Genomic DNA, 23087 nt, shown 5'->3' with positions numbered 1-23087 from the left:
GCATTATTTTCTACGATTATAAAAAATATTTTCTGAAATTTCGGTAATTCCGTAGTAGAATTCCTTCGTAATTCTGCAGCATTTATTAAAATTTTTCCCACTGACCGAACAAGAAAAAAAGCTATGCATGAATATGGCCAAGCCATTTCATCTCCTGGATTTCAATTAAGTTAACTTTAATTAACTTAAATAACTTAAGTTAAGTTCCCTAAATTTGTAGCTGTATTGGAACAAAACAGTCAATTTACATCTGTTTGGTGAATGCAAGGGAATAACTAATAAAATATTATCATCAACGTAATTTCTAAATTTGCAACAATATTGAAACAAGGCAATCAATAATTAACTCCTGTTTCATAAATGCAAGTGAATAACTAATAAAATATTATAAATCAACGCAATCTTATAAATTTTGTAACAAGACAATCAATAAGTAATGCCTGTTTGGTAAATGCAGGTGAATAACTATTAAAACATTATGATCAAACATTATAACTATTAAACATTACAATTTCGCATCCATTGTTATAATTATATAATTATAACAATGAATGTGAAATTGTATTTAAGAATTTTTATGTTACAATTTTTTTGTAAGAAAATAGATGTGAAATAGTATTTAATAATTTTGATGTTACAATTTCTTTGTAAGAAAATTCTTTGTAATGAATTAAATGAAAAAAAAAATTCAAATGTGGAGCAAAATAAGATAATTTGGAATAAAACAAAAACATGAAGTCTTACGCATTAGAGTCTTAGTACTAAAACTAATATTGCCAAAAATGTCTAAGCAAATAACTTTTTCGGTAAAATTACCACATTTAATCCGCAATGTTTTGTTTACCAGTATTGCAAATAAATAAGCAAATCTGCTTTTCAGAATTTCAGATCATTTAAATAAATCTTTGACAATACTCAGTGTAATGAATCAGTATCCCAACTAAACAATTAACCCGGATATTTTCTTTATATAATTTGTCCTCCTGTAAACTAACAAACATCGATATCGTACAATACGACAATGATTAAATATCGTTCTTCGCAATATTATATAAATATGTTTTTTTAATATTTACAAGCATTTAAACTCTACAATGCAATTTTCGGTCGAAGATATATTTGTCAATTGCCTGACGGATTGTTTGCTAAATTGAGTTATTTGCTTACATTTTAAGAAAGACATGGGAAATAATTCTGTAACAAATATTTATAAAATATATTTTACTCACTTTTAGGTTCTTCATGGTAGACATTGAAAGTAAAACAAGCACTCTAAGTAAAAATGGTGATATTGATCAAAATCATATTATGCTGACCTGAGCATTTACATACCAAAACTGTTTACATACAGGGTTGCCACAGTAGAGGAAAATTTAAAAAGTGATGATTAAGATTTAATGAGATTATCGTAAATTTTACAGCCTTTTATTTCACATCAATTTTAGGAATTCAATCGGTCAGTTGTAATTGGTTGGAACATTTTGATTCCTTGATATTTCACTATCGTTTTTCTGGAAAGTGGCAACCTGGCATACCAGAGATTTAACTTTTTTTTTTACTCGTATTTGTAATCTGGTCTCTAAAACGTACCAATCTGAATGCCACTATCTGCAAGGTAGATGGTGTAAAGGTCACAAACGCACAGATATAAATATACGGGAATTAAATTTTTTACTTATAGCTGATTTAGATTTTCGCCTATCCAAAGTAAATGTGAATAATTAAATAATATTTAGGAAAAATTTGCTTGCGAATTAATATCTGCTACCTTTTGAGGTCCTGAAGAAGCTCATGGATGTATTGAGATACTTTGTATTAACCCTTAGACGTAGATGAGACATCAGTGTCCCTTATATATATATATATATATATATATATATATATATATATATATATATATATATATATATATATATATATATATATATATATATATATATATATATATATATATATATATATATATATATATATATATATATATATATATATATATATATATATATATACACCACCCTGCTATTAACATGTAGGACCACCTTCAGCCCTCAAAACTGCTAGCACCCGCCGTGGATTCCACAAGGTGCTGATAGGTAGTCTGAGGTATCTGGTACCAAGCACTCACCAACTAGTCCTGCAATTACCTCACATTGCGAGGGGGTAGCGTGGCAGCAGGAATTTGGTGTTCCAAGTGGGACCTCAAATGCTCTATTGGATTAAGGTCAGGTGAATTTGGGGGCCAAGACATGACTTGAAAGTCACTGGAATGTTCCTCGATGATTCGACCCTTATGACATGGTGCATTATCCTGATGGTAAACACCATCCCCCGCAGGAAAAACTGTTGCCATGAATGGGTGAATCTTGTCTGCAACTTTGTTCAAGTAGCTTACAGACGTCAGGGATTGTTCTATGAGGATTATGGGTCCTAATGTGCCCCATGGAAACATTGTTCCTGGGCGAGCCCATTGTTATAGATGGAGGGTGGTCATAATGTAATGGTCAAATGTAATATATATATATATATATATATATATATATATATATATATATATATATATATATATATATATATATATATATATATATATATATATATATATATATATATATATATATATATATATATATATATATATAATTTTGAATTTTTTTGACGCTTGATTTTAATTCGGTATATTTTTTAGATACAAAAAACTGTCTAATAATTACTAAAGAAATGTTAGTTTATCGGAATTATATTTGCACTAAAATATGAGAACCAGAAAAAAGTAGTTTGAAATTTTTTTTCTTTCTTATTAAAAGATTTATTAATAATCAATTTTAAAAATTAAAGAAATTACAATGATAAATATCTGTTTCTCTTAGATCTAAATATCTGCAAATATGTACAAATCCGAAAAATTGTTTGAGAGTGAGCCAGGTTCGGATGTTTCATGCTGTATGTCGTAACCATAAATTATTAAAATACTAAATATAATATTTTTCACTTATTTTGACCTAAATTAATACACAATAATGAAAAAATATATTAAAAAATTCTGCTTTAAAGGATAAAATATTTGATTGAAATTTTTTAGTAGTAGTGTCGCATATGCTTCTTTTTCGTTCCGTAAATTAACTCAAAAAGTTCACTCATCTGTATTCAAATAATTTAAACACTTCGACACACAAAGGAGACCAGTTAATCTAACGTGAAGGAGGATTGGAGAGGGGATATATGAAACGGAGTGAAGGTAGAAATTATTTCGCACAAAGTTTACAGAATAAATGTAGCCTGCTTTTGATTCCAGAATTTTTTTTCAAATTTTTTATCTGACAGCAAATTTTGTACTAAAAATTTTTTTTTGAAGTTATACTTCTTATGCGACTTCCAACAAGGTTGTGTTAAACGTTTAACGCTACATTGTTATTGGCCGGGAAATCACGTGGTAGGATCCAGTTTTCCCTCATTCATTACAATATTGTTGTGGTTCTCACTAGCATAAAAATAACAAAAGTCATAAAAGTATTGTTTTTCTATAAATATTTTTTCAGTTTGATTTGATACACACATAATTTAATAGGATAGTATATTTTATTTCCAAATTTAGTGGATAACAATTGTAAAAAATGAGTGAAAACAATCTCAGGGACAATGCAATTTAAGATTATGTCAAGGTACGTCTCTTGTGAATATTAATTGATTGTTAGGTTTTCTCTTTTGAAATTACATTATGACGCATTCACATACATTATTAATGCAAATACATTTTTCATGGCGAGACGATGAGGCAACCACAAGCACTTCCACTGGTTCAAGAGGTCCACGAAGGAAAAATGCAAAATTTCTCCGCTATTACAGAGCACGGAAGCGAGCGAAGCAGGAAAAAGAGTCGTTGAATAGAACTAGTGATCCTTCTACGACTGCTGATTCTTCTACAATTAACGTCGCAGATTACGAAGTTTAACCAAAGATTGTATAAGTGTAAAGATGGGAAACTCGCGAAAGTCGTAACAAAATTTGGCACAATGCCAGCGATTCTTGTACGGCGGAGAAGTTTGTCTCCAGGGGCACAGTGCAGCGCATGCGCAATATCATCCTTAGTTTTGGAAGGAGAGTTTGGAGAGAGAAGCACATGAGAAATCAATCAATGGCGGACGTTAATTTGACAATTATCCCTAACAAGTAAGTGCGCTTTGTATAACCTATCTTCTGTTGATTTTTTTCTCCTTGTTTTCAATTTTGATAAAGATTCTAATTCTCTCTTTTTCTTTCAATATTTTTCAGTGATTCTTCTGTGCGCAAAGCAAAGAATTATGATAGATGTGCTTACTGCAATGTAAATAGAGCGGGTTATCCAAATTTGAAATTGTTTCGCTTTCCTCAAAATATCGAAATGTAAGTAAAAAGTTAAGCATTTTCGAAGATTTAGGTAAATTATTTTTCAATGATTGATTATATGAACCTATTAGATAAGATTGACTTAGAATTGTGACTAAATGTGTGACTAATTTATAGTGTCTGACTCTAATTTAATTTCATTTGGTTTTTAAATTCTGTATAATTCCATAAGGGCGTTTATCTTTTTTGGTCGGAATTAAATATTCACAAATGAAATTTATGTATATAACTAAGTAAAAATTTAAATGTTTTTCAAGAAATGTGAAAAAGATCTATAAATTTGACATTTTAAATTTTTGAAAGTTCATTACATATATGAAATTATTTAAATAGTGTTAAGTGTAAAAAGTGTTACTTTTTATTCATATAATATTTATAGAGTGGTTTATAGTAGATATATATATTTTATTTGTCTGTTAGCTCTAAATGTCCAGCAAACAGTACCGTCTTTACTTATCGGCACACAGGGCAATGCCCGGGGACACCATTTTCTCAGGGGGCCCTAGAGAATCGTACTTTTTTGAAAAATTGCATTAAAAAGAATTTAAGACTAAAAACATTACCTTATATATTTAAAAAAAATTTTTTTTATAGAGTATGCATATTTTTTCTACAAATGGTGATTGATTATCAAACACCAATAATTGGAGTAGTTTATCACCAAGAAAACTTAAAAAGTCAACCGAAAACTATTTTTCTTATTTTATTATATGAGGATTACAACTGGTTAGCGTATCAATTTTTTTTAAACTATGCATAGTTTAAAAGTACTTTATTTGAGTTTTTGTGGTAATCAAAATTAGTTAAAATTAATGCATTATACAGTCCCTGGTCAAATTATTAGACTCTCTATAAGATTCTATGCAAAATCTTAATTACTCATGTGATACTACACAGCTTTATTGTATTTACGCTACTGAAACCGGTTTCTACTTGTTTACGTTTGTGTATCAATTGGTTAAATTAGGCGATATGTAATATAAATTCGACAAAATGTAATAAAAATACAGATTATTTATTGTATCAGGTACTATATTATAATATTATAATAATAATTAGGTCAAATTAATAGACGCACTGTAGTTTTTTAATAATGACATGATTTGCACGAGTTTACATACTATACTTTTATAATTAAACATACGCGTTAATTTATTAATGTAATGTATTTAATTATAAAAGTATTAATATACATGTTAATACTTTTATAATTAAACATACAAATAGATTTTTATTCAGGAGATTTTTCATTCACCTCCTATTTGTATTTATTTTTACCGTATTTCATTTCATTGTTAACCAACTGATACACTAACGTAAAGAAGTGAAAACCGGTTTCAGCTACGTAAAAACAATAAAGCTGTATAGTATTACCAGATAATTATAATTTTACATAGAATCTTAAAGTGCGTCTAATAATTTGGCCAGGGACTGTATCTTAAAAATGATTTATTTTTTGTATGTGAAGTTTTTTAGTTTGTTTTTAAGCATTATGACACATTATAGGTCTAAAATATTTTTGTGCCCTGGGCCCCTGCATGCTATGAAGATGATACTGCCAGTAAAACATAAATTTAATTGATTTTGTTATTTAATCCCCCAATGAATTGTTTTGTTATTAGATTTCCTTTCTAAATATTTTCCTTAAGCACTGCCTGCTTTTTTAAAACTATTTAATAAAATATTAATACTTAAGAAAAATAATACATATAATTTATTAATGCCGTACATTTTAAGTTCCGTTCTCGAATTAGACAGCATTCTTATGTCATATTAGCACTTTAATCTTACTGTGTGATTTTTTTTTTATATTAGGTGCACGAAATGATTAGAGGCTAGCAAAATTGTATCGTTACGGAATGTTGATACTGACAGACTGATTGCATAACAGATGTAGATTGTGTTCAAGATATTCTAAAATTAAAGATTATGTATCAAAAATAATGCAGACTTGTTCCTAGTGCAGTTCCAACGAACAAATATTGCATCTTTTTAATTTTATGTTATTTTATTTCATAAACTTGCTCAAATATTTATTTATTGTATAAAATGTATACAATTTTATTTGTGTAATTTTTATTTTATTGAAAAGTATATTCTTAAAATATATAACCAAAAAGAATATTTTTAGATACGTTTAATAAAGATAAAACAAATTCTGCAACAAGTGTATTGTTTATTTTTTTAAAACTCTAAGTATATATATAATTGAAAATTTTTATTTTTATATAGCACATTTCTTATACATATACACACATGGAAAAATTAACAAAGCGAAAAAGTTTTTTTTTTCAAGGGGAAATAAATTTTACTCAATTTTTTTAAAGTTTTAATGAATTTTTATTTTTTAATATAAATTACTTTTGTTAAATAAATATTTACTACTTTAAAATAAATTATAATCCTGCTAAATTTGTGAACTGAAAAAAAATTAAAAAGCAAAATGGAATCCGATTATAATTAACGGAGAAAATATGAGTGCATTGGGTGAAAATCAAATGATCTGCGCCCGTTCTTCAATCGCTCTTGACGGTGGCTTTCCTGCATTACACCTCCAGCGCCCAAGTTGGGGAAAGATCCTTACGACTTAACATTGATAGTATAGGAAGTTTCCCTTCTTTACGCGAAGCGTATAAGTTCTTTGGTTTAACTTCTTCCCAGCGGAGGGACTGCACGCACTATTTTTTTTTTTTTTTTTACCTAATCTTTCTGTCTTAAGTGTTATTTTCAAAGAAGCAGACCAGTGTATATGCATGTTAACCTATATATTCTTTATAAACTTATACATTGAGAGAAAAGATAAATTAATTTAAAAATACCATTTTGAAAAAAAAAATCTGCAACTTTTGGTACAAAACAAGTTGAAGTCCTGAATCAGGTAAGATCAAATGTTTGTATAAATTCTTTTCCCCAGTGTAATCAATCAACGAATATTCGGAAGTGCTGGGAAACATAGTTTTATCATACTGGGCGCTCTTTTGACTTTTGAGATATTATCTGAAATACAAATAGGGAAAACATAAACATACAAATATGGGGGATAAAGTTTTACTGTCAAAACTTCAGCAATGAAATACAGTCATTTCATACTTAAGATACTTAAAGCCTTTTCATTGAACCACTCTTATATCCAAAATCCTTAAACGCTCACAGTCGATTGCATTTCCAAACAACCTACAGTCGCAAAACCTTTGATGTCCAGCTTGACCACAGGGCATCCCCTCAACGGGTACTCGAAAACGGGGACGGTAGGGGTTTCGCTTTAATTCAAGTCGTCCTTTCGGTTCATTAAAAGGGATTACCAATTGCAAAAAGGGAAGGAGGGGACTATGATAGAATATTCTAAGAGTAGTTGTCGCATTAAAGGTAAACCCACAGAATACCCCCTTTGTGCGAGCTTAAAAATTCCAAAGCTGCAGAAAATCGAAAATCTGTCGTGACCTGCTGCGATCTAGAACGGGAGCAACTTTTTCGGCTTCCCCTACCACAAATGAACCACTTCCGTTGTATGTAGTAAAGAAGCCTGTTGTTCCTTTGATATAAATGGACCTTTTCAGTATTAAGAATGAAATTTTTTTATGCATATATAAGTGTACTTTTATAAGAATGTGGCTTTGTACCAAATCTTTAAAAGAGTTTAACAGAAGCTCTCCAGTATCCGAGTGCAAATACCAACAAGCTTTAGAAGAATAGAAGTTGGCCATTGAAAGCTTTTTTTTATCATTTATTTGTGAAGAGAGATTGTTTCAAGAAAGTTTGGATAAAACATATTTTTGGTAGGTATAAATTTTAATTTTTAAGATCCCTTCGAATATTACTCAAGCATGTTTTTGGTAATAATGAAATCCCAATTATGGAACAAAATTGTAGTATTACTAATGGCGACTAAAAACTTTTGTCTGCCAATCCTTCTTACATCGAAAATGCACACTTTGTGCAATATTTTAGGGTGCTCCGATGGTGCAAGTGATTAAACCGTCACTCACACCGTTGGTAGCAAGTTCAATCCTGACAGAAGATAGAACAACCGGCTTGTATATGCCGCAAGATGTACGTTATATCAGTCGTAGTTGAAAGTCCTCTCGTTGATTATGAAATGAAAGTTTGAAGAGAAGGGAAACAGTTCAGGCATTGTCCATATCGTCTGACCAGAGTCAAATTTACGTGGCATATCTATCATGCCCGGTACAATGAAGAGCTCTAAAAATGGGGATAGGTGCTTGAGCCATTTTAATTTATATGAATACGAGTAATAATATTATTTGTTAATAAGTTATTGGGCAGAAATTGCGAAATATAATGTCACAGTGCTTGGCCATGCCTGAGTGATATGATGTGTACAACTTCTTAGAATCTTTTTTAATAAATTTGAATATTTTGGAATGTTATAAAAATTACTTCACTTCATGTTTCTTAAGATTTTTTTTCATTTTTGAAATAAACTTTGAAGTGATTTACCATACTTTGAAAAATGCTTCAAAAAAGAAATACCTTACATTTAAAGCATAAATATTTTTTTAATCGTCTAAAATTTTTATTTTTTAACCGAGTGTTATAAGAAAATGCCCATCGTAAAAATGCTACAACTAGCCATTGACCTGCAGCAAAATTTCAATTTTCTCTGGTCAGTAAAAATAAACAAACCACAAAATTTCCTCTCATTCTTACGTAAACAAGTCGCACTCCTTTTGTTGTATGATTTTACTATAATACATAATAATATAATATTTAGATTAAATTCAAATAAACGATGTAACGTTACATGAAATAAAAGTTATGTGTGAATTCATTTTATAAGCTTTTAAGCTGAGTATTGTTTAAAAATGTTTTGTGAGTTCCTTTTGTTTTTAAATATCTTGACCTTTGAAACCACTAAAAGAATTTTTTGCAACTTTTTCTTCCCCTAAGCTGAACTTTTATTTTAAAATTGAAAATTTCTTAAGAATTTTCTAATTTTTTTTTCTTTTCTTTTTACTTTTTTGGCATTTAAAAAAAAAATGTGAGAATAATAAGATTTTAATGTCTTACGTAAGCATTGTTGATACACCTCTTTCCCCATTGTCAGTAAAAATAAACAAATCATAAAAGCTCTCACTCCGTTTGACACTTTTGTAGTATTTAACTTAAAAATTTCTTAAAAGAAAGCTCACATTACAGAATCCAATCGGTGTCTAAAAAATTAAAAACTTATGACAAACCTAAGAGGAATATGAAACTATTTTGGCATGTACGGAACAAAAATAATATTTTAATTCCAATTGCATCAATATCGATGCAAAATCACGGGCATTGAGATTTAAATTCGAAAGTGAAAGTGTAAGAAACAAACTTAACCAGAGCCCTCACCTGGCATTAAAGAACGAAGAAGATGTCACTTGGATTCTAACTCAACCCTCATCCCTTTCCTCTCTTTTGCTCGTTAATTCTTTTTTTATTGATTATATTCTCCCTTGTTGGGTAAATTTTTTGGATCATATTTGTCTGTAATTATTATAGTTTAATCCTAAACTTCTGACTATTTGATACTCCAAGGAAAAACATGCAATCCTAGGAAAAAATCTTGTGGTAAGTGTGCTATTTGTAATAACACACTGAATAATTTTGTAGAATCTAAAAATAGTTTCCAGATACCGCGGAAAGTTTATCACTAGTAGGGGAGAGTGGGGTCAATTGTAACAGCGTACGATTGTAACAGAGCAAAAATTTCGAGTAATCGGGTTCAAGATGTGGTTTCTAGGTGGCGCACAAGATGTATTTAATAAATCTACGTGTACACCTCTGCTGGCAACCATTTTTATGTACTTTTGAAAGAGTTACATCACAAAAGATACTTTTACGCTACGTAAGTACTTTTTATGGTATTAGAATATTATATTGTAACAAAGTAATTTTGTTTAAACAAATAAAAATTATTAACCCAATATGTAAGTGGACACCTTAATTAGCATTTCAAAAAAAATAATTAGTTTTGTTAATTAACTAGCATTGTTTTTAACAAATGAAGCTGAAATGGCGTCTTGGGGACGATTGTAACAATAAGTAAAGGGACGATTGTAACAGCTGAAAATAAATAATCTTATGTCTACAAACCATTACTTAACTCTTTAAGAACCACCAATAGTTTCCTATATCATTTATATTATGTTGCATGTGCATTATTTTATTTGTCACCTTTCACAGCATAAATTAAAATTTTTAGCCCCTTAAAGTTAAAAGTTTAACCCTTTAGATCTCTGCTCATTATTATTTTTACTCCTAAAATATCACTACTATTTTGATCAATAAAAAAATACATCACAACTATGATAATATGCATAATTAACTATGTTTTAGTTGAATTTATGAACTGTTACAATTGACCCCGTAAGTGGGGACAATTGTAACACGTGCACGACTGTCAAAAATTGTTAATAACTAATATAATAACATTTAAAATAAGGTATTTTTTTTTCTAGTAGAGGATAGTCTACTTTACTTGTCTGTTAATTAATACTAATAATGTATTGGATTTTTTGTTAGTAAAAAATAGTTAAGCAAAAAATTTTACAATTGACCCCACTCTCCCCTACAGTGCGCAAACATTTAAAACGAAACAAGCTAATAACTTCTGATCAAATGATCCAATTTTCACGTCGCAATCTTAATCTTAACCACGCAATCTCAATGATATTCTAAATTAACATATAAGATAATGTAACATATGCTTATTAATTAATGTAATCCATTTATATAAAAAAATCAATATCAGTTAGTCGGCTTGTTGTTGTCCTTCATAGACTCATAGACCAACCCACCGAAATCAATGAAATTTGGCATATTGATAGTTCAAAGCACTAGGAAGATCAATGTCAACATTAAAAACATTCTACGACAAACCGTTCGAGAGGGATGAGAGAAAAATAAAAAGGAAATTTCTTCTAATTTCATTCAAAAAGAATTTTTTTAATTTTTTTTTTAATTATTAAATTAATAAATTTTTACTAAGAAACACTATGCATGATTTTTGTTTTAAATTAAGCAGTGGTAAATAAAGTAAAACTAAGAATTATTAGTCCCGTCTTCGAATAAATTGTCAAAAAAAAAAAATAATAATAATAATAGTTCAGATGCAACTTTTTTTTGTTTGTTCTGAAAATGTTACTTACCTGACCCTTCTACTAAGTTCTTCAATTAATATAGCTTAAAAAAATTTAATGTTATAATTTGATATTATTTTTTTTGCTTTTTGTCGAAATTGGTTTTTAATAGTTAATCCCATTTGAATAAAGATGAAATGTATTTATCATCACTTGGTATGATGCTGTTGCTCGTGGTTGACTCACGGTTGTCAAAATTTACCACTATCAAGTAATCTTCTCCGGTATCCCTTTTGAGAAGACATAAAGCACTTTTTTCCAAAATTTATAAAGGACACACACACTCACAGACAAACTGACTGACATTGATTTTTTATATAAATAGATTGTTGAAAATTTATTTTAATTGTAAAGTATAGAAATTTAAAGTATAGAAATTTAAAGTATAGAAATTTAAAGTATAGAGATAAAAGTTTTCATCTTTAGGGGATTACAGATTTAACATTCAGGAAAGATTAAAACCTTGGAAAACAAAAACCTTAAAAACCTCGATTATGCTATTCATTCTTTTTCGCATTCTGTATGCGATGTGATTCATTTCAAGTATTATATTAATTTCTTTAATTTTTTATCCCCCCTTTTTTACCTAAGATAAAGTAAATAATAATGAGTAGTTTTATAATTAAGAATGGTACACTGACATGACAAATGTCATGGGATAGCAATATACAAATATATAGATGACAGTAGTATCACGTATAAAATGTATGTATGGGAATAAATGTATATCGTAGCACTGGCAGAATTTTTATTTTGTTTGAGTTATTCATCGAAGAATGCTTCTGATGTAATTCTGACCGCAAGACGAGAATTAGCAGACTTTGAATGTGGAATGGTTGTTGGAGCTAGACACATGGGACATTCCATTTCGCAAACGGTTAGGGAATTTAACATTCCTAGATCCACACTACAGTGTCGAGAGTTATGCAGAGAATACCTATCTCCCACCGTGAACAACATAGTGGCCGACACCTTTACTTAATGACCGAGACCGCCGACGTGTGCGTAGAATTGTCAATGTTAACAGACAGGTAACATTGCGTGAAATAACTGCAAGCATCTGAGCGGGGTGTGAAATGGACAGAGCGGCGAAATTTGGCTGTAATTTGATATGGCAGCAGAAGACAGATTTGAGTGCCTCTACCAACACCACGACACGACATCTAGCGCCTCTACTGGGCTCATGACCAGGTTGGTTGGACCCTAAACGATTAGAAAACTGTAGCTTGGTCAGCTGAGTAATGATTTCAATTGGTCTGAGTTGATGGGAGAGTTCGAGTGAGACGCAGACCCACGAAGACTTGGACCCAAGTTGTCAACAAGGCACTGTGTAATTTGGTGATGGCTCCATAATGGCGTGGATTGCTTTTTGAGGGCATGGGCTGAGTTCTATGGTCTGATTGCATCTATCATTGACTGGAAATGATTATGTTCAGCAACTTGAAGATCACTTGCATTCATTTATGGGTTTCGTGTACCCAAACAAAGAGGGAAATTTTATGGATGACAAGGCGTCCTGTACCGAGCCTTAATTATTTGCAACTGAAGAACATTCTGAACAATTTCAGCGAATGATTTGGCCTTCTAGATCACCCGACATAAATCCAATCGAACATTTATGTGATATATTTGAGAAGCCAGTTCGTGCAGAAAATCCTGCATCAGCAATATTTACACAATTATGAACACCAGTTGAGGCAGCATAGCTGAACATTCCTGCAAGGGATTTCCAACTACTTGTTGAGCTCATACCACGTCGAGTTGCTATACTTTGCTACAGAATGCTCGACGCATCATTAAGAGGTATCCCAGCACTTTTGTCACTTCAGTATGAAAATTTATTTTACTCATCACGAAATCCTGTTAAAAATTAATTGCTTTTGCGACCCATTTTTCTTTTTTTCTTCTTACTTTCAACCCTGTCTCAGGCTGCATGCTAGTCATTAATTTTTTTTTTTTTCTTCTTGGAGGTAGCTACGAATTTCAAATTTCCAGAAAATTAAACTATGAAACTTAGAAAACTAAGCCCTTAAAATAATGTGGGCATGAAATACTAGATAAATGTAAACCAGGTCACACGCCTCTGATCAATTATTGTTAATGATAACCACGCCTTTTTAGTAAATGTGTCGAAATTGCACTTTAATCACATAGCCTGGTATACACCTAATAAATGTTTCATTCAGTGAAGTTTGGCAATAACAATTTTACTAATATCAGTTTCCGGAAAAATAGTTCACTGGCTAAGTGTGTTAAGAATCAAAAGTATCAGATGTAGTGCTTGATTTAGTAATTCGTAATCCAGTATATATTTACAAAGGGTTTAAAGTATTGCCTACTTAGACTTAGAAATTCTTGTAACTAGGTAATACATGAGACGCATGTATTGATATAGATAATTTTAAAAAAATTAATCATATTTCTACAATATTAAACATTTGAAGTAAACTTAGAATAAATAATGTTCTAATTAAGATTTTTCTTTTTAGAAAATGCAGTAAGTTTAAATAGAAAACTTCAATCGTGAAAGAAATTTTCATTGCAAGGTAAAAGGAAAGCATAATATAAAACCACAAATTTAACGTCGCTGAGATGGAAAAAATAAAAAAACAAAAATTTAACACTGATTTCATATCAGAATTTTTCCATTATTTTATTTTTTCTTGAAGTAACTTTTTTAAAATTGTTCTAATTACCTTTCTAGAATCGAGAATATAAAAAAAATGGAGTGGAGGCAGAAAACAGATTGAAAAAAAGTTCGATTGAGTAATTTTTGCGATTCAAAATTGAATATGCAGACGATAATACACAGCTTGTTTACATGTTGCTGCTTTGGGAGGAAAGAAATAAGCTTTATCGCAATGAGTTCTACGGGATTTTCGGGAGGGAATTTTGATTCGTGAAGCGAGGGAATTTGGGGGAAAGGGAAAACATGAAATGAAGAAGAGAGTATTGGCGTTCTTTTTTAAAACTCTTTCTTCAATATAATTACTTTCTCGAATATGAGAGTAAAAGGCAGAGTGAAACGAAAAGGAAAAACGAAGGGGAGGAATTTTTCGAATTGAAATCTTCTTTTCGAGTGAAGTTGAGTTGTATGAAAAGGATGGAAGAGAAGATTTCTCTTTAGTCTTTAGAAAAGAGATCAAGAGAAAATGAAATGGGAAGCTCAAAAAAAATTTTTTTCTTTAGAAATTGCTCACATATCCGCCCTCTTTGGCATTCTCTAAAAAGGCCAAAAGAGAGAATTTTCTCTTTATATATGTAGAACTGAATGAAAACTCCAGCAAAAATAGAAAAATAAATAGCTAAAAGACGGTTGGAAAACGCTATTAAATTTGCCTCATAATCTCGGCATCCAAAATGCAACGGCAAAAATGATGGCATACGAAAAAGAATTTTTCCCTCTGTTAGTTTTGTCTCTCTATTCAAGATTTGTGAAGTTGAAAATCAAAGATGGCGCATGTGAAGGATTATGAATCTCTTTCATGAATTATAATGTGTTACCATTCTTTTTGAAGTAGGAAACAGTATTTTATTCATATCCTGTTTAATAAAAATACAAAAAAAAATTTCACTAAAAAAATAATCATTGCTTCTACCATGGCTTTTGAAAATTGGCTTTGAAGGATAAATCATGAATCACAAAATAGCAGAAATATTTTTGTATTTCGTTTTAATCAATTTGTTGTAATGCTTTATCTACAAATATGATTATTTAAAATAAAATCCTACCTTCTAAATTATTGTTATTGTTAAAAAAATATCTTTTTATTGACTTAGAGTATTAATTGCTATGCTATCTCTTACAGTCAGTTGTTTTGTTGGATCGATGTACAGTTTAAATATGGATTGTGGCCCTAAAAAAGGTTAAAAAAAATAAGTTCATAATGGAAAACAAAGCTACATAAAATGTAAAGCTGTAAAGAAGTATGAACTCAATTGTCCCTAGAGTCCCTTCATCAGAGCGGTTCCTTCTTTCTATTAAAGTGAGCAAAATGAGTGCTTTTTGAAAGAAAAAATAAATAAATACTTTGTACGAGTGCAGAAAGGCTGACTGCTCCGCTTTCTGCAAAAGTTTTAATAAATTGGTAGCGAATTAAATGGTAAAAATTGTTGAATGTGGATAATTACTCCTGCTTTTGAAAAGTGTCACCATAACTGCAATATAATTGCATTTCATATGAGTTTTTAAATTTCTGATTTGAAAAAAGCGATGGAAAAGTTACTTAAAAGAAAAAATACTAAACTAAAAATTAATTGACCACTAGAAAATTTTTATGAAGTGGAGCAAGTTAGCAAACCCACGAGTGTGTCATTATTAGTGATTTTTTTTCCTTTTTTGAGTTTACCTAAATAGTTTTGTCGATCAAAATGCATTAATATTTAGTAGAAGTATTCACAACTGAAAAAATTAAAACATCCAGGCATTTCAATGTTAAAGCGTTATAAGTTATCAGAAAGAAATATCCATTTAGCATTGACTTAAATTTGTATATGTATATAAGGTACCCCAGTTTCATTAAAAAATAAACAAGAGTATTTCAACTTATCTTTAGTTATTTATCATAGAGAAAAGGAAACTCAATTATCTAAGAAAGTAGATCATATGCATAATTGTGAAGATAATGTTTCGTTTAATCAAGTATTTCGTAAACCAAATTGAATAAAATACCATAGAATTTCTAGTATGAAATCTATAATCAAGTATGTCTATAATCAGGTTTTTATTAAATTAATTATTACTATACTTAGAGATTTTGAATATCAAACTGTCCGGGAAGGACCAAACTTTCTCCTTCAGTATTTCTAATGACTTTTTTTCTTTTTCTTTTCGTTTTTTCTCATTTAAATAACTTTTACTGTTACAGGGTTCTCACACGCTAGAAACACATTAAAAGAAATAGCAATACATTTAGATTTAAAAAAAATGCATTTAATTATAATTGAAACCTCATGCGTACGAATATTGCTTTACATTGCAACGATTGTTTTTTCTACAAAAATTCTGAAAACATATATTAAAGGCATATATATATCAAACTTTAAGCTGCTCAAAGTAGTGCTTGTCTAGAGGTAGCAAAATTAAATATGGATTGACAATGTAAGCAAACTTTCCATTTATATTTAACTCACTCTTCGAAATGCACAACGATGAGAAGTCAGAACGATATTTAAAATATGTTTGTTTAACCCTTTCGAATGCCGTGGGAACTATACTTCCCACCACTTTTTTACCATTTTTATTTAGGTTTCCATTTTTTAATAACTTCAGCTCTCTTGAAGTGCGTTTGAATCAAATTAGTAACCATTTGTTAGTTTAAAAAAACATATAAAAGTTGTAAAATACCTAATTCTTTTTGAAGTTTGTAGCATTTATAAAATAAATAAAGAAAAATAAATGTCAATAAGTAATATATGGTCGTGTTAAATATACTTACCACCAAAAAAATTGCCTATTTACAAACTTAATGGGTTTTTTCTTTCTTATATCAATTACTATTCTTAAAACAATTTCAATTCAAAAAATACTCTAATTTACCTTTACTAGAAATAAATGGCCCATTAAAGGTTTAAATTATTTAAAAGTAAGGATAGTCAAAAATACTTTTAAATCAAATTTATTAAAACAAGAATCGAGATTGAATGTATAGATTTTGTTACCACATTACATATAAAAAGAAAATCTTCCGGAAAATCAGGAAGAGACGGCAGCTATGCTGAACCAGTCTGTATATTGATCACGAAAATTTTAGAGACCTTTATTCCTATTTCCAATATTTTAAAGGCTTTTTGACTTAACTAATTTTAACGAAACAATTTCCTTACGAATCTAAAATTAAGGAATAGGAAGTAGTTTTTAAAAAGAAGTGGTTATGTATTGGAACCACTTAGAGAGAAATTTACTCCAGATTCTCGTCAACTGTAGATACATTGGTTAATAACATAACCCTTTAAAATTTGCTTTTCCTACACTTTCAGAAATAAAACTTTCACTTTTGACGATTCAGCAGTCCTTGAGCTGTATTTCGCTAATTGTGAGATCATTTCGTCACGAAATCACACGATTTGTGACAAAACTTGAACTCTGAAATATATGATGAAAATGTTTCCTCAACTGTGAACATCAGTCAAGGAGTCGGCTTCGTATAGCAGGAAGATTTCGGGTTCGAATCCCCTTTCCGGCATGAGTGTAATAGTCCTTCATATTTTGTTTGAGCGACATTCATTCATTAATTCATTGATTTTGTAATGAAAAAGTGATTATTAGAAAAGTTAGATTTACAAGGTGTTACTTTTTTTTCTCCTTCGGAAAAAAATAGAATGACGAAACAATTCTTTCATTTTTACGACAGTCGTTTGCTTGAAGAAGTTTCGTCACCTTGACGAAATTTTTACTCGGAGCATAAACCGGGAAACGTCAAAAAGGAGAAAAATTTCGTCAAATTTGAATATCCATATTTTACAGTATACAAAATAACTTTTCTAAAAATAATGAATCAAAGCAAAAATATTTCCAACGAACAGAATTTCTATTAAATTTTTAACAGAACTTTAATTTTTAATTCCTATTTAACTTTTAATTTCTTTTAACTACTTAATTTCTTTTAACTACTTAATTTCTATTTCACTTCTATTTAATTTTTAATTTCTATTTAACTTTAATTTTTAATTTCAATTTAGCTTCTATTTAATTTTTAATTTCTATTTAACTTTAATATTTAATTTCTATTCAGAACTTTAATTTCTATTTAATTTTTTTTATCTAGAGGTGCACACTCCTTAATTTTGTAAAAATTTAATACAATGTTTTGAGCTGTGGAGGCTTAGGGGATAGAGGGCTTGCCTCCCAATGAGATGAACTGGATTCTTATCTCAGCGATGGCAAAATATCCTCAGTGGAATCATGGGTTAGAGTCTCCTTGCCGTAAGGCTAACCGTGGGAGAGTTTCGCGGTTTTCCTCTTCATGTAATGCAAAGGCGGGTTAGTTCCACCAAAAAGTCATCCGCGAAGACAAATTTCACCTAATACTTAATCCAGGAGCTCCCTTGTCCTCTGGATCTGGTTCAAAATTACAAGGCTACGGAGTTGAACATTGGTAGTCGTAAATCCAAAATTGGATCAGCTCAAAATTGGATGATGGTTATAAAATACAATTCCTTCACAACTATTAGAAAAACTATTTTTTGAATTAACGGAAATTCCATAGTAGTTCGAGGGTAAGATTAAAAAAAGTTTTTCAGAAAAACACCTTATTTTAAAGTTAAAAATATTCTAAATTTCGAGAAGTTTTCTTTTGGTTTGTGATTCTGTAGGAAGCCCTTTTAAGGGATGAAAGCTTTAGAGTTGACAGGCAGGTTCACTGCAAAGAAATGATTTTTAAAGTAAAGAAAAATTTTAAAGCTTTAAATGGTGGAGCAATTTTTTTTTCTTCAATTTTGTAGGCAAAGGCACATCGAAGCATGCATTTTACCCTCTTTACTAACTTTTCTATGCCTTTTCATGGTTTTCTCCGCCATTATTTATTCAAGTTTCCGCCAAAAGCTTTCTTCTAATGCTGCATTTTGTTCGCTTCATGCAGCGAGAATGAAAAGAGACGAAATAATAATGGATAAATAGGAGTAAAAAAAAATCAGGGATCTTCAAAACTCCCACAGTCGAAAAAGAGCGAGCAGTTTTCGAACGTGCACCGAAAAAAAAAAGCTTAGCACATCGTTCTTGCACACAGAATGCACAGCTTTAAAATGGAACGAACCGGCGCACAATGCGCTCCATCCTTAACATAATGAACAGCGAAAAATAGTGGAATAGAAAATAAAATAAAAAATAAAAAAATAGGGCAGAAAAAAAGTGGTTCGCACAGCAACCAGAAATGTGCAGAGCGAAATTTGTATGAAATAAAAAAATGAAGGAAAAGTTTTGAAGAATGAAAAAGACTCCTATTGTTATGGTAGTTCTAACGCCGCTCAAGTGCCGACGGCTTGGATTGGCGGAAACCCCCAGATGCCATGACGTCGCTCATTGGTCGAACGTGACTAGCGGGGCGTGTGACTTGAACGAACCACCGCGAAGCGCCCTTTTGCGTTGGCCGCAAATGGGCTACAGAACACCTGCGCCTTATTCTGCCTAACCCCCCCTTTCCCCGTGGGGGCTAATTTACCGAGAGGGTACCCCAACCCCCCGAAAAGAGGTACTTTTCAGTCCTTACATAAGTTCTGCATGTAAGCTCACATAAAATCTTTGTCCGATTGTCAAGCAGGCTGTGGTTTTGTGTTGTTCTGGGGGGGCCATTCAAAAAGATTTCCCCATGTACCAGCCTTTTTTGACATCCACTCTATGTGACCACTTTTACCAACAGCATCTGCTTTTTGACAAAATTTAGAAGGGATACTTGCTTAGTGACCTGAGTCTACAGCCGTCATTTTTACAACAGGCACAGTGATGACTATGACTTTCTAACGGATTTTGCAGAATCGTCAGCTTTTTATAAATCAATTGCAACACGAGACTCACGTGGTTTTCTGGAAACAAAAGTGATTAGACTATGATTTCGAATCCAAATTGTATTTTTATGGTGGCGTCGATTTAAATTGATTCTGCACAATCGACGAGAAGTTGACCAACAATTGATGAATTTGATCTCTGTTTTTAGAATTGGAAATGTTGAAAATGAAATTTATGAGGTAAAAAGTTCCTGGAAAAATGTGTTTTTGTGTCTGAAACTATTGAAAACTTTTTAAGAAACTGTATTTCTAAATAACAGAAATCTGGGTTGATAGTATTACGTATACAACAGAAGTGGTTATTAACACAGATATCAACTACTTATTGAACTGCAATAAAAGATAAAAAAATATATATATCCAATTCAATTACTCCTACTTTGATTGCATTCGATAATTCTGGCCGATTTTTTATCTTTTAAAAATTGGGAATGCACGCTGATGATTTGGAGCTAAGTTTTTAAACTGTTATTTTAATTTCTTTTGAAATGGCTTTGAAGATGAAGAGAACATTAAATCAAGTGAAATCTTTGGTAAGATTCTATCATTCATTCTAATTATTATTCATTTTGATCGTTCATATTTTACCCTTTATAACTTATAATTATGATAATTAAATAAATTCAGGCAAACTATAAAATTTCAGAAATAAAACAATTTTAAAGTAACTTTTACATAATAGCCCAGGATCACAGAATTAAATGCATGCTAATCAACTTTCACTTCTGAAAAATCAATTGGGATACATGTGTCACTTTCATATATGTTTTTTTCCTGATGCTCTAATTACAAGCAAAAATATATTTTGGTACATTTTATCATAAAAAAACAGTCTAATAGTTACTAGAAGAATCTGTTAGAATTATGTTTGTACTAAAATATAAAAACCAAAAAATGCAATTTGGATTTTCTTTTTCTATTCATTTTCAAAAATGTATCATTAATTAATTATATAAATTAAAGAAATTTCAATGACAAATAATTGTCTCTCTTAAATCTAAACAACTGCAAATAAGTGCCCGTTTGAAAAATTATTGTTTGGAAGAGAGCTGTGTTCGAAAGATTTTGCTTTTAACCCCTTGGGGACGGGTGATTCATAAAAGCATTCGTACAAAATCAGAAACAGGATGCAAATAAATAAAAAACGGTAACTTACATGTAGGCGTTGCTAATTTGTCAGACTTACTTTGCTTTTACTTTACCTATTGTTAGTTTAATCATATGTCTAATCAATGTTAATTACTAAATAATTTTATTTTGAACTAAGTAATGGTGGATTAAATAAATCAAACAATTAGAGACCCACCCACAAATAAACTGCTAAACAAATACTTTTTTTACCAGTTTTATCTTTTTACCCTGATTAATACGGTTTTATAGTGGCACGTATTTGTGACAGTCGGCGCGAAAGGGATATGGAGATAAGTGTTGAACTGCTGGGATATTGAATTGCTTTTAAAATATACAGCAAAATTTGTTCTACCTCTTCGCATAGTTGCTAGGTTTTCTTTTTACTGTAGCAATTGTGAGAAAATAAGTGAATTTGAAATTGCAGTACATTAAAAAATGCAGTATTGCATTTTTATGTATTCATTCAGGTTATTTATATCTAGAGTAGGCATTAATTATTCTACAATATGCAAAAACAGCTGAAAATAAAAATTTTTAATTTTTATGTAATAATTAAATGTAACAAAAAAGAACCTGATAAACAAAACATGAAATTACTTAATGCAATGCCTTATATATATATATATATATATATATATATATATATATATATATATATATATATATATATATATATATATATATATATATATATTAACTATGTACTATCTAATCTCTGTAAGACATCATGGAATTTGAAAATACTTATTTTCTATAGCTCGAAACGTAAAAAGTGTCAAGAAAGTTATTTTGTTTTGAAAATATAAGATAATCCTTGCGCACTAGAATACTTATTAAACTTAAGATCTAATTTTAATGTCTTAATTTTAAATTGCCATGGGCATTTTTGTTTTTAAAATGATCGCGCTTTAGAGAAAAAAAAAAATTTCTTTTCAGTTTTAACTTTTTCAAGCAATTTACCCATATGCAAAATATTTTACATTGTGTTAATATCAAATTCGAACAATGATGCAGGCTGGGCCTTAAAGGGATATTATGAATAATGCGTCTCTGGTTAAAACAAAACTTTTGCGATCACTAGACCAATTTCTTTCACATAGTGGAACAAGTTCGTATCTCAATCTTCATTATTAAGATTTTTCATGGTAATTTAACAAATGTTTTGAAAAAACAACATAAATTTTACTATTAATAAGAAATTTTTTTTCGATGACTGTACGAGTTGTCAACTAGCAATGGTTGCATATCCTACTAAAACTAAATTGGTCAGAAAATTATGGTATTTTTCGCTTACATAGGAATGAAACGAGATATTTTAACTATCACGTCTTGTCAGTAATATTATTTTATTTTTATAATCTTCGTTGAACAGCGGACTCAATTTTTGATTAAAGACTACTAATGTTCAATGCCGGAACCTTGAAATTTTGACAAAGGAACTCCTGAACTAAGTATGGGGAGAAATTTGCCTTCATGGAGGACTTTTCGATGGAAACCCGCATTTGCGTAAAATGGAGAGGAAAACCACGCAAAACCTCCCATGGTTAGCCTGAAGGCAAGGGGACTCTAACCCATGATCCATGATCCATCTACCACTGAGGATATCTTACGTCAGAAATGTGGTCGGTGCAAGCCGGGTGTAGAATTCGTATGTACCAGTCATCGCAGGGATTCGAACTCGGTTCACCTCATTGGAAGGCGAACGCTCTATCCCCATAGACATCGTGGCTTCTTTTTAACAAATTTATTTTATTTTATACCCATCGTTATAAACAGCAGACTCACTTTTTTTTGGGGTGGGGGGTTTACTACTAACAATGTTCAACTTCGTGGTCTTGTAATTTTGAACCCAATCCAGAAGACAAGGGAACTCGTGGATCAAGTATTAGGAGGAATTTGCTTTCGCGGAAGACTTTTGAGAGAAAAATCAAGCAA

At 30.4% G+C, this 23087-nt stretch overlaps 1 protein-coding gene and 1 long non-coding RNA gene across 4 annotated transcripts in view; both read left to right on the top strand.

The window, feature by feature from the left end:
• Positions 1 to 23087, top strand: part of LOC107444919 (uncharacterized) — a 63586-nt gene that overhangs the window by 14921 nt on the left and 25578 nt on the right. The window contains exon 1 of one of the 3 annotated variants that reach the window (XM_087157116.1): positions 7859 to 8159. The exons of 1 other annotated variant lie outside the window; for it this stretch is intronic. The gene's annotated coding sequence lies outside the window, so the exon portion shown is untranslated. Of the gene's footprint in view, positions 1 to 7858; positions 8160 to 19609; positions 20555 to 23087 lie in introns of those variants that run through there. One more of the 3 variants, XM_016059192.4, reaches the window with a different exon arrangement.
• Positions 4005 to 6256, top strand: LOC147814903 (uncharacterized). The gene is made up of 3 exons (XR_015430770.1): positions 4005 to 4167; positions 4270 to 4380; positions 6199 to 6256. It is a non-coding gene; the product is annotated as an uncharacterized LOC147814903 (long non-coding RNA).

The sequence above is a fragment of the Parasteatoda tepidariorum genome, chromosome 2, assembly GCF_982258835.1.
Source record: "Parasteatoda tepidariorum strain Cologne lab strain chromosome 2, Ptep-v5.0, whole genome shotgun sequence".
Lineage (NCBI taxonomy): Eukaryota > Metazoa > Arthropoda > Arachnida > Araneae > Theridiidae > Parasteatoda > Parasteatoda tepidariorum.
The sequence above is the reverse complement of the archived record's forward strand: the minus strand, read 5'-3'. Positions and strand labels throughout refer to the sequence as shown.